The sequence below is a fragment of the Odocoileus virginianus genome, chromosome 8, assembly GCF_023699985.2.
Source record: "Odocoileus virginianus isolate 20LAN1187 ecotype Illinois chromosome 8, Ovbor_1.2, whole genome shotgun sequence".
NCBI classification, from domain to species: Eukaryota; Metazoa; Chordata; class Mammalia; order Artiodactyla; family Cervidae; genus Odocoileus; species Odocoileus virginianus.
Genome location: NC_069681.1, coordinates 52,182,931 through 52,195,733, shown reverse-complemented (window position 1 = coordinate 52,195,733; position 12,803 = coordinate 52,182,931).

Here is a 12,803-nt window from a genome sequence, read left to right as displayed (position 1 = left end):
TATGAATGGATTGATGATGATTTATAATTCTCATATACCTGAAAAGTTTTCCTATTGTCCATTTTTTTTGCCCTTATTTCACAGATGAAAAGGGAAAAGTTACCTGTCTTCTTAATGATATAATATGTAAGCACTACTCTGGTGACATACAGAAAAAGTTCCTAGGCATGCTTTAAAAAATAGTGAAGCCAGGTGATACTGACAATTTGTCTACTAGGTGAATGTCTCCATATGAGCTAACATTAAAATAATCATAGTTTATTCTGTGAAAAAATTCGTGAGCTCATTGAGTAAATGAGATTTAAATACATGTAGCTAAATAACATTTAAATTGTTGTTTAGAGAGTGTAGAGAAGATATCAAAGGCAGTCTATGTATATTAATCAGTTTTTTAAAAAATCCAATAATTGCAGTAGGAATTCAGAGAAGGGACAGATTATTTCAGACAGCCTTGGTCTGGAGCAGTGTTACTTTTCAGTGAGAATTCTGTCTGGTTCTGAATGTGGTTTTCTGGGCCAGGATGGATAAACAAGGAGATAATTATGGACTAAGCTTTAATACTTCTTGACTGAAAATATGCATACCTTGGCAACTTCATTTTTTAAATATCAGTGTTAACTAGAAATATAAATCAGATATGAAGAGTACTAGGATTTCACGCATGTATGCTAAGTTGCTTCAGTCATGTCCGACTCTGTGGGGCCCTGTGGACTGTACCCCGTAAGGCTCCTCTGTCCATGGGATTCTCCAGGCAAGAATACTGGAGTGGATTGTCATTTCCTCCTCCAGGGGATTTTCCCAGCCGAGGGATGGAACCTGAGTCTCTTACATCTCCTGCATTGGCAAGTAATGTTCTTTACCATAGCACCACCACTTGCTGTTAATTCATAGAAGGAAGTGAGAGCTGAGCTGTTTAAAATATGAGAAAAGACTTGAATATGTAGAGAGGAAGATCACTATAGAGCATTTTGGGTCCATGCAACAAATAAGACCTGGGGGTGCATATGGTGCAGGGAATAAACATATTGGTTGAAGTGGAGGCCGCATAAAGGAATAGTTGACAATAATGCCAGGAACTTGGGATGTCTGTTGATGCCAAAGATGAAAGACTTTGAATACTAAAGTTAACTTAAGCTCTGGGAGTGATGGCTTGTGGATCAGATTTGGAAGAAGTTGATGACATAGAAGAAAAATAAAAAGACAAAATTCTAAATAATGTCATTTTTCTGAAAGATGTATGCCACACTTCATGACGCATTACTCTGTAGAACCTCCATCCCAAATAAACTTACATGGCCTGTCACTCAAATGTAACCATCCACACCCAGTTTCTTGTAGAGATAAACATAATGTAAGAATTGGTAAATTGATATATGTTTTTTCTACTGTAATGATTCATAGATGTCTGAAGTTTCAACATGAGAGTTTCCTTGCTTTTAAAAAAAGTGAGCTTTCAGAAGGGTAATCAGTTCAGACATAGACATACCTCTGTCTTATACCTTACTGTGAATGCTTCCTCTAAGAACTTTTCCCAAAGAGTAAGATCAGATGGTATGGCTAAGAAGGCAATGAGGGGTAGATACAGCACATTCATGTCAGTTTAACTTTCTACTAATTCCATGTGGGTAAAGACATGAGAAGAGATGCTAGCGTGGAGGAATAAAATATTAAAGACTGTTCCTGTGATCCTAACGACACTACCTCAGGTTTGTCCAGGACCAGCAGTAACCTCTCTGCTTTCCCCAAACTGACTTGTTGGACAGCTGTTCTTTTTTTTTTTTCTTTTAATGTGGACCTTTTAAAAAAAACTATTGAATTTGTTACAATTACTTCTGTTTTGTGTTTTGATGTTTTGGCTTTGAGGCATGTTGGATGTTAGCGCCCTGACCAGGGATCAAACCTGTACCCACTGCACTGGAAGGTGAAGTCTTAACCACTGGACCATCAGGAAAGTCCTTGGACAGCTATTCTTACTTTTGCAAATGTATAATGGAATAATTTGTTGAGTGAGTTCAGCATTAAACCTATCAGATATATTCTCCCAGAAATGGAGGCTTTGGAGCATTGCCAGAAAGATGAAGAAAAGTTTTTATTACCATATTTTCTCTTTAATTTTGTCATCTTTACATAGGAGGGTCACCAGTATTCTCTTTCCTGTTCCCTGGTCTAAAAGTCACTTTCAGAGTGCCATCTCTTACTGTCCCTTCTGAATATCTTCTTGAATTCTATTTAAAGACTGATCTTGCTTTTCATTAGGAAAGCGAGACATCTTATTTCAAATATGCTTTCCTTGGATAGAATAGATAGCAGCCAGAGATTTATGTGTGAGTTCTGAAAGCTTTTAACCAAAGATATTTGGAACGTTCATTTTTTGGATATCTCATCGTTATCTGCAAACATAAAATGGCCACCAAGATGTTGAAGTACAAGGATTTCAGTTATTATCAATTTAAAATTGCAGTTCTTCGTTAAAGAATTTGTGGAACTATAAAGGAATTTATGGAATGTTAATTTATGGAACTATTTAAGAAAAAAATTGCACATGGTCTTATTGTGTTAGTTTCTGGTTGTTGTGAATCTGATTTTGCCCATGTTTGGGCAAGTTGATAAGTTTCTAAGAATTCTTTGACATTCCAGGCGTATTGTTTGTTAGGGGCCTGCCAAGTCACAGAGCACATAAGCAGCTCATGGCAAACTGTTTGCCTCAATATTTAGCATCATATTCTCAAATGGACCAGAAGGGCCTGCTGGAGAACACAAGATATTTGGCAGATATTTCAACCAGCACTGTTAGCTCTATGTGAAAAACAAGGATAAAAACTCCACCAGATATAGGATGATCAGCAATAAGGTCATTACGCTGATACAGGCATGATATAAGTAGGGCCTGAATGAAATGCTTTAGCAGATTCCACAGCCCCAGTAATGCAGCCTAAAATAATAAGTGTCTATTTAGCTTACGAGCCTACAGGTCAATGCTTTAGTCTTGGCTCTGCTGGGCAGTTCCTGTTTTGACTGGGCTCCTTCGCATGTCTGGCTCTCACTTGGAGTGATGGAGCCACAGGGCTACCACCTGTCTGCTTTACTCTAACAGGCTAGCCCAAGCAGGTTCCCATGGCAAAGAGAGAGGAGTGAGAGCAGAACATGGAAATGCACATGGCGCCTTGAGGTCAAGGCTCAGAGCTGACATGCCAGTCAGTTCTATCACATCCTATTAGCCGTAATAGGTCATGGAGCTAGCCCAGATTCAAGAAATAAGGATACTGACTTCTCTTGATAGAAGGAGTTGTGAAGTGGTGAGGAATTGAACCATCGATGCAGTATCTGCTACCAAACACAGAACTCCAAGGGCTGAATACTTCTTCCTTAACTACCGTGTAATTACACATCAGTCTAGATGATTCTGAACTGGGACATCCAGGCCTAAGGAAATGAGATTCGATTGTACATTATTCTCAGTACAGAGTAGATAAATAGGTACCTCTTTTAGATTTACAATATTACAATAACCAGAGATTATGCTGTCATGAGTATGAGAATGCTGTGGACTGGACGCTTGTGCCTCCCCCACCCCCACCCCCCGCCCCACTGCATGCTAAGAACTGGTATGGAGAAAGTACAGTGAGTGTTGTTATAACAAACACCAAAAAATGTGGAAGCAATTTTGAAATTAAGAGCAAGCATTTCTTGTTTTATTGTACTTGGCTTTATTTTGTTTCACAGTTGCTGTGTTTTTTACTAATTGAAGATTCGTGGCAACCCTGTATTGTAACATGATGGTTAGATTTTTTTTTAAGCAATGAAGTATTGGTTAATTAAGTTATGCATGCAAACTAATTTGCTTCAGTCATATCTGACTCTTTGTGACCCTATGGACTGTAGCCCATCAGGCCCCTCTGTCCATGGGATTCTCCAGGCATGAATATTAGAGTAGGTTGACATGCCCTTCTCCAGGGGATCTTCCCAACCCTGGAATTGAATCTGTGTCTCTTATGTCTCCTGCACTGGCAGGCAGGTTATTTACCACTTGTGTCACCTGGGAAACCCTAGTTATGTTACATACATTGCTAAAAAGACATAATGTTGCTGCACGCTTAGTATACTACAGTATCTCATGGGTAGAGGCTGAAGAGTTTTGAGCTATATACTGGAAAAAGCCCAAATTGCCTTGAATGGACTGTTAGGAGCACTTTTGAGGGGTGTTCAGAGAAAAAGCCCTGGGCTTCCATGGTGGCTCAGCTGGTAAAGAATCCGCCTGCATTGTGGAAGACCTGGGTTCAATCCCCGGGTTGGAAAGATTCCCTGGAGAAGGGAATGACTATCCACTCCAGTATTCTTGCCTGGAAAATTCCGTGGAGAGAGGAACCTGGCAGGCTACAGTACGTGGGATTGCAAAGAGACACAACTGAGTGACTCTCACTTTCAGAGAAAAAGAGGAGAGCTGTAGAGAAAGCCTCAATCTTCTTAGAGATCACTTAAGTCATCCCGGACAAAATGCTGATGGAATAAGGGTGGTAAAAGCCATTCTGACAAGGTTTCAGATAGAAATGACAAATGTGTGATTTAAAATCAGAAGAAAGGCCCTTCTTGCTATACAGTGGCAAAGAAGTTGGCTGAATTGTGCTCACATTCTAGAGATTTGTAGATGGTAGAACTTGTGAGAGATGAATTTGGATATTTAACCAAAGCTGTTTTTAGGCAAAGGGTTGATTCAATGGTTTAAAGCCTATTAACTGCTTAATAGTAAGATTCAAGAAAGAGAAAGCTTTAAAGATGGAATCATTGAGAATTCCCTGGCAGTCCAGTGGTTAGGACTCCTCACCACTGAGGGCACAGGTTTGATTCCTGGTTGGGGCAAGCCAGGCAAAGTGCGGCCAAAATATATATGAAATTGTTTATCAAAAGGGAGGCAGAATTTAATGGTTGGGAAAATCCTCAGCTTATCCATATTGTAAAGAAAGAGAAGCCTGTCATATTTAAGGGTGTGGCCGTACAACTGTAATGAGGAGATTAGTCAGTCATCTCCATAGAAACCAAGAGCTCTTGTTCAAGCTAATAAAAGAATGCAAATCACAGGCGGGTGTTCCCGTGGGACCTCAGTGTGTGTTGCTCACCTCCCATCGCTGGCTCCACTCTTGTGCTTTGGGGCCACATGCCTGACTGCCTGGGGTATGACTCTGGTAGACCAGGTGGCATCTGTGGATCATGCAGATGACAGCTGCTGGCCATGTCTGTATTGTCTGTGTAGGAACACAGAGTGCCCAGCTGTGGGGACATGACTGTTTCCACCACAATTTCAAAAAACACATGTCAGATCTACTGGGCACTGGATTTCACCCCCAAACTGTGGGCAAAGATCTTAGTTTGGGGGGAGGGTCCAAGCAAAGAGCCAAGATGGGGCTTTCCAGCCAAGCTGTGGTGCAGGTCTATGAAGAGTGTTGGGGACCAGCATGGTGAAACTGCAGGGGAGGGAGGGATACCTGACCTGGTGAGCCTGGAGGGCAGAGCATTGGGCCAGAGAGAATTATTCCTGAGCCTTAAGGTCTAACAGAACCTGCTGCACTGGATTTTGGAGTTGTTTGGTATGGTCACTCCTTTCTTATTTCCTAATTCTCCCTTTTGGAGGGAAATGTCTGTCCTATCCCTGTTCTATCATTGTGTTTTGGAAGCAGGTAACCTGGTTGATTTCCCAGGCTCACTGTGAGGGCAGTTTGCCTCGAGATGAATCATATCTTGAGTCTTGCCCATCTGATTTAGATGATGTTTAGATAGGACTTTGGATTTACATTTTAAAGGTAATGCTGGAATGATTTAGGACTTTTGGGGCTATTAAAATGGAATGAATGCATTTTGCATGGAATAAGGACCAGAATTTGGTGGGGCACGCCTGGGGTGGGGGGGAGGAAAAGTTGCAGAATGCTATGAACTGAATATTTGCATCCTCCCCAACTCTATGTGTTAAAACCTAACTCTCAAAGTGAGTTGTTTAGAGATGGGATCTCTGGGAGGTGATTGGGTCATGAAGGTGGGGCCCTCATGAATGGAATTAGTGGAATAGTGACCTTATGAAACAGGGTCCAGAGAGCTTCCTTGTCCCTTTCACCAACATGTTCAGTTCAGTTCAATTGCTCAGTCATGTCCCACTTTTGCGAGCCTATGGACTGCAGCATGCCAGGCCTCCCTGTCTATCACCAACTCCCAAAGCCTGCTCAAACTCATGTCCATTGAGTCAGTGATGCCATCCAACCATCTCATCCTCTGTCATCCCCTTTTCCTCCCACCTTCAACCTTTCCCAATAACAAAGTCTTTTCCAGTGAGTCAGTTCTTCGCATCAGGTAGCCAAAGTATTGAAGTTTCAGCTTCAGCATCAGTCCTTCCAATGAACACTCAGGACTGATTTCCTTTAGGATGGACTGGTTGGATCTCCTTGCAGTCCAAGGGACTCTCAAGAGTCTTTTCCAGCACCACAGCTGAAAGCATCAGTTCTTCGACGCTCAGCTTTCGTTATAGTCCAACTCTCACATCCAAACACGACTACTGGAAAAACCATAGCTTTGACTAAAGATGGAACCAGTTTCTAAGAACCAAGAAGCTGGCTTTCATGAGACACTGAATCTGCTGGTACTTTGATTTTTGACTTCACAGCCCCCAGAAACATGAAAAAGAAATATTTGTCAAATTGTGATGCTGGAGAAGACTCTTGAGAGTCCCTTGGACTGCAAGGAGATCAAAGCAGTCAATCCTAAAGGAAATCAATCCTGAATATTCTTTGGAAGGACTGATGCTGAAGCTGAAGATCCAATACTTTGGCCACCTGATGCAAAGCGTTGACTCATTGGAAAAGTCCCTGATTCTGGGAAAGATTGAGGTTGAGAGGAGAAGAGGGTGGCAGAGGATGAGATGGTAAGATAGCATTACTGACTCAATGGAGATGAACTTGAGCTAGCTCTGGGAGACAATGAAGGACAGAGAAGCCTGGAGGGCTACAGTCTATGGAATTGTGAAGAGTCAGGCATGCCTTAGTGGCTGAACAACAACAAGCCATCTAGTTTAGGGTATTTTGTTGTGGCAGCTTGATCTAAGAAATAGTAATAGACATTTATTAAAAATATTTAAAATTGAGCATCATGAGCATATATTGATCTTTTCAAATAGTTTTGTTAAAAAGGGAAAAAATTAAAAATTGAACTTTCAGGGAACAGAATTTTCTGAAATACATAATTATGTTTATTTCTAATAGTGCTTTCTAATAACCACCCTGGTCAAAAATGCCTTATGTCCTCCACTGTGTTGATAACGATGACCAGTAACAATCATTTTCAAAAGGTTTTTTTATTGGGATTGTAATGCAAATCTTTGGATAGATTAATTTTTTGAAAGTACTTATTGGATATCCGTAATGCACTAAGAAGTACTAGGCATTAAGTCTTTTTCACCACTTTTCTATTACACAAATATCATATAAAATATATATGGCATGCAGGAATTTAACATTAGAAAATCTATCATATAATTTATCACATTGACATATTACAATTGATAATGGAAAACATTCTGGAAAAAATTCTATACTGGTTCAAAATTTTTTTTCAAACTTAAATATTTATTTATTACTGTAACATGAAAGGAAGAATGAAAGTGAAAATGAAAGTCGCTCAGTCATGTCCGGGTTTGCAACCCTGTGGACTATACAGTCCATGTAATTCTCCAGGCCAAAATACTGGGGTGGGTAACCATTCCCTTTCCCAGGAACCTTACCAACTCAGAGATCAAACCCAAGTCTCCCACATTGCAGGCAGATCCTTTACCAGCTAAGCCACCAGGAGAGCCCCCAAAGGAAAAATGCTGCTTTCTAATAGGATGAGATTTAACAGAATGAATGATGATGATAAGAATAAGAAAGAGCAGGAAAAAAGAGGACAGAAAGAAAAAAAAAATGAATAAAAATCTAGCTAGCATATATGATTTCCTAATTTGTATTAGGCTTTGTTCTGAATGTTACTTGTATTAGCTCATTGACTCTCACAATGGCCCAAATGAGATGTCTGCTACTTTTATCTTTAATTTATAGATGATAACATTGACACAGATGTTAAGTAATCTTCTGAAATTCACATGATTAATAGAGGCTGAGTCAGTATCCACTTTAGTTGATGGAAAGAATGAAAGAGCCATGAAGATAAATAATTATATTGCATTGTGATAGAGGTAACATTTAATCTTTGAAACATTACTGTAAAGAAGATATTATTATTGCTATCTTCATTTCATATATGTGGAATTTGAGTCTTAGAGAGTTTAGTGGGTCTGCCTAGGCCATCACTCAGCTAGAAAGTGGTAGAGCTGGGAATATATCCAAGTTGACTTTCAATTTGTCGTTGTTTAGTCACTCAGTTGGGTCTGACTCTGCGACCCCATGAGCTGCAGGACACCAGGCTTCCCTGTCCTTCAAACTCAATATCCATTGAGTCGGTGATGCCACCCAATCATCTCATCCTCTGTCACTCCCTTCTCTTCTTACCCTCAATCTTTCCCAATATCACGACGAGCCAATGAGTTGGCTTTTCGAATCAGGTGGCCAAAGTATTGGAACTTCAGCTTCAGCATCAGTAAAGTACCCCAGGAAATTTTTGTAAGATAAGATCCTAAGTAGGATGCCACCTTTAAATCAGACTTTAAAATATTTTAGCACTTTATCCATTTTTGCATCTTTCTTCCTACAGTTTTCCTGTAACAATTTCTTTGAGTTTTGTGTTATTAACATAGATTACATCCTTTGCAGACTTTCTTTTGTAAGGTCTTCATCAAGATTAGAGCATTCAAACACAGTAATAAATAGTACTTTTTATTTTAAAGTGAATCTCATACACATTTCCATAAAAACCTTTTGAAAATTGGTGTTGGTTGGTTACCTTTACCAAAACAATGAGGACATAAGGCATTTGACCAGTGTGGTGATTAGAAAATGCTACTTGAAACAACTATACATTCCAGAACGTACTCTTCCCCAAAAGTCCATGTGCATCTTTCAGTTTAAAGTAATTAAATCTATGTAGTAAAGAAAGCAGCCTAGAAATGAAGCCCATTCACCAGCCATTTATTCATCTAATTTGCTAGCTGCTACATCTTTTATTGAGTCATCTATTTTCCTACTATATTCATGTGCATAAATGGTCAAGAATATATCTGTGTGGAGGTCTTATCTTAGCCATCTGTTTTTCAGTTATTCCTTGGGTTAATGTGAAAGTTGCTCAGTTGTGTCCGACTCTTTGTGATCCATGGGATCCATTCTCCAGGCAAGAGCATTGGAGTGAGTTGCCATGCCGTCCTCCAGGGGATCTTCCCAACCCAGGAATTGAACCCAGGTCTCCTGCATTGCGGGTGGATTCTTTACCAGCTGAGTCACCAGGGAAGTCCATTCCTTAGCTTAGGTACTGTTTTATGCTAACTTCATATCACTTCACTAAGTTCTTTGGTGAATTCTAGCACTGCAGCACGCTGACTACAAAAGGCGGTTGTCTTCAGCCAATATTTCCTTTCTAATACAATATGTAAACAATCTCAGTTTTTGGCTTTTTGGACAGTGTTGTTACAAATTGCAGCTTGTATTTCTGATTCTTTTCCTCAAATAAATCTTTGAAAATAAATCAGTGTGCTATTTCCCAAACTTACATAATACAACCCTGACATTTGAATTGTTTCAACAATGTGTCTTGGAAATATTTCCAGTATCTTTTTAGTCAAAGTTTCATAACTTAATCCTGACGTGGGCAATTGCTGACTTATTTGCATCTTTTCCTGATTATAACTCTACAAAAAAAATTTTAAGGGTCTCTGGCCTGATTTTTTATATGAAATGAGAGAAAGAAGAAACATGCCTTCACAAGTAAAAATGTAAATATGGTATAGAATACTCTGATTGTTGTCTGCCTAAGGATCTTTCTTCTCCTCTTCGGGGTCTTCTGGGAAGTTGCTGGATATCATCAGCAGATACAGTTTCTTCTTCCCCTTTTCATTACTGAATTTTCTTTTTTTCCTTATGAAGCATTAAATCCTCTAGTCTCAGGAATTTCTAAATCTCCCTCATTACACATCTATAATTAGTATAATTTGGGAGCACTGGTTTTTGCTCTCTTTTGACTCCATTGCATGTTTTGCTCCTCTTGTTTTGGTGGTCAAAGTATTGGAGCTTCAGCTTCAGCATTCGTCCTTCCAATGAATATTCAGGGTTGATTTCCTTTAGGATTCACTGCTTTGATCACCTTGCTGTCCAAGGGACTCTCGAGAGTCTTTCTTCTCTTATCCATTTTTTTTTTTTTGACTGTGCCCCCACATCATGTGGCAATCTTAGTTCCTTAACAGGGATCAAACCACTCCCCCTGCAGTGGAAGCACAGAGTCTTAACCACTAGACCGTTTGGGAATTCCCTCCTTTAACCCTTCCTCATCCAGATCTTTAGTGCCAACATTTTTTTCCCTGATTTGCCTACTCACATCCAACCTGCTGTCATGACTGTAGGAGTTTCCTCATTTGTTTTGTTCCCTGGTAATTTTCTATAGAGTCATCATAGTATACATTTGAAGTACAACATGATGATTCTCATGTTAGGCATTCTAGGTAAAGAAACTGAAGGACGATGACCTGAGTATATCACTGAAAATGAGGACAGACTAAGGTTCAGAAGTCAAAGTTCAACAGTCGAATGCTGCCCAGCTCTACTGCTATTTCCCATTTTAGGAAGCATGAACATGACCATTTTTGCCCCAATTTTAATTTGTTTTACCTTTATATAAATTCACAACAGTAACCTCCAACCTCATATTTACTAAGATGTTACATTTTTTTTTTTTTCAGGGCTTCCCATTTTAAGTAGCATTTCCTACATGATAGTTACCTGAAGAAAGAAAAAAAAAAAAAAAAAATTGTGCATTGGATCAGACCTGCTTGACTTCAGCAAATTTCTGCAAAACAGACAGATGATATTCATAACCTCAAAGTATCTTTTTAAAGAAGTAGCACAGCACAACTGACTGTTCATGCTCAGCCGTACAATCGCTCTAGGCATCAAATTGCTCCCATTTTGATGAATTTTGTTCTTTCACTGATTAGACTGCTTTCTCTTTTCTTCTGGAAAAAAATTCTGGAAAGATATCTTCCAATGCTGAAGAAGTCTTTAAGGCTTATCATTGGACCTTGATGGAATTAGAAGACCATTGATTTGTTTAGAAAACCTCAGACAAGTTAAAAAATAGTATGTACTTAGTAAAACTGTACTGAGAAAAGAGCATATGGTTATATTACTTAGTGGTTTCTACGAATAGCCTTCATGTATAACTCTGTTTCACTTATCAGGGAGTTTTAATTTCTACACCTGCAGATACATCCCAAACCAGGCTTATTTTGAGCTTATGTTTCCCCTTTTGCAGAAGATAGTGTCATATGAAACCATGGGGGAGTGGGGGACAGAATTGATTTATAATTTTAATGAATTAGTCCTTTAACATTTTCCTGGAATTTGATTTCCATTAAGTTGTTAAGCTGTTTGGATGGAATACCATTATTGATTACTTATATTTTGGGGATTGACTTTCTTATTTTAACCAAAAATAAAAAAAGTGATTCTCACTTTTCTCTTGAGACTTTGCAAGAAAGACACCATTGCAAATGTAAGGGAGGATCTTTTTCAAATTAATTTTTACTCTTTATTTGAATCTAATTAAACTGACAAGTGATTTACTTGAAGCTGTGGAATTTGTGGACACTGGCAAAAACTTTCCTGCATTACTGAAAGAAATCCAGGTGACTGGCTTCTCCCTGTCTCACAGACCTGTCACAACTTTCTTCTTTCTGCTTTTCCAATTCTGATTTTTTGTCTCCCAGTCTCCAGCTGCTTTTGACCCTGTCACTCAGGATTGAGGCATCTGGCTTTACCTCTGTGTGACACATATTCCTTAGGTCTGGACAGGAAAAGCAGATGTCATGAGACTGTGGGCCTTACAAGTTTGAAGTCAGGGTCTATGAGTGTGATTGGAAAAGGTAGGCTGGGCTGGGGATTTGAGGTCACATGAATCAGGTCAAACACTAAATGTAGTGTTTACTCTACAAATCCTTCTGAGGTGTGTTCTTTTTCTCACTGATTTTTCCTTTTTTTCATTTCCTGACCATTACTCCCATACTCCACCAGATACACACACACCATTTTCCATTCTGCTGCCTTTTTCTGACTTGCCTGGTTATGTGTGTATGTGCATCGATATTGCCCTTATGAGAAGTGTTTGGACAAGTGCCTTTCTGCTTTCATTTCTTTGATTCTAAAGTGGTGCTGTAACACCTACCCCTGGAATTATGGGGAAAATTAAATAACATAGGGTTTACAAAAGTCTTGTATCCTGCCTGGTACACAGTAAATATACCCTAAATGGTAATTATTGCTATTATATGACTCAGTTAGAATAGGTTATGAGTTCCAGGGACTTATCTGGTGGCTCAGTGGTTAAGATTCTGTGCTCCCAATGCAGGGGCCCTGGGTCAGAGAACTACTAGAGCAGGTTGCCATGTCCTCCTCCAGGGATCTTCTGGGATCTTCCCAACCCAGGGATCAAAACCAGGTCTTCTTCACTGTCAGAGCCACCAGAAAAGCCCAAGAATACTGAAGTGGGTAGCCTACCCCTTCTCCAGGGGATCACCCCAACCCAGGGATTGAACCAGGGTCTCCTGCATTGCAGGTGAATTCTTTACCAGCTGAGCCACCAGGGAAGCCCATATATATTCATACATATTATTAATGTATTAGTAAAAGCAA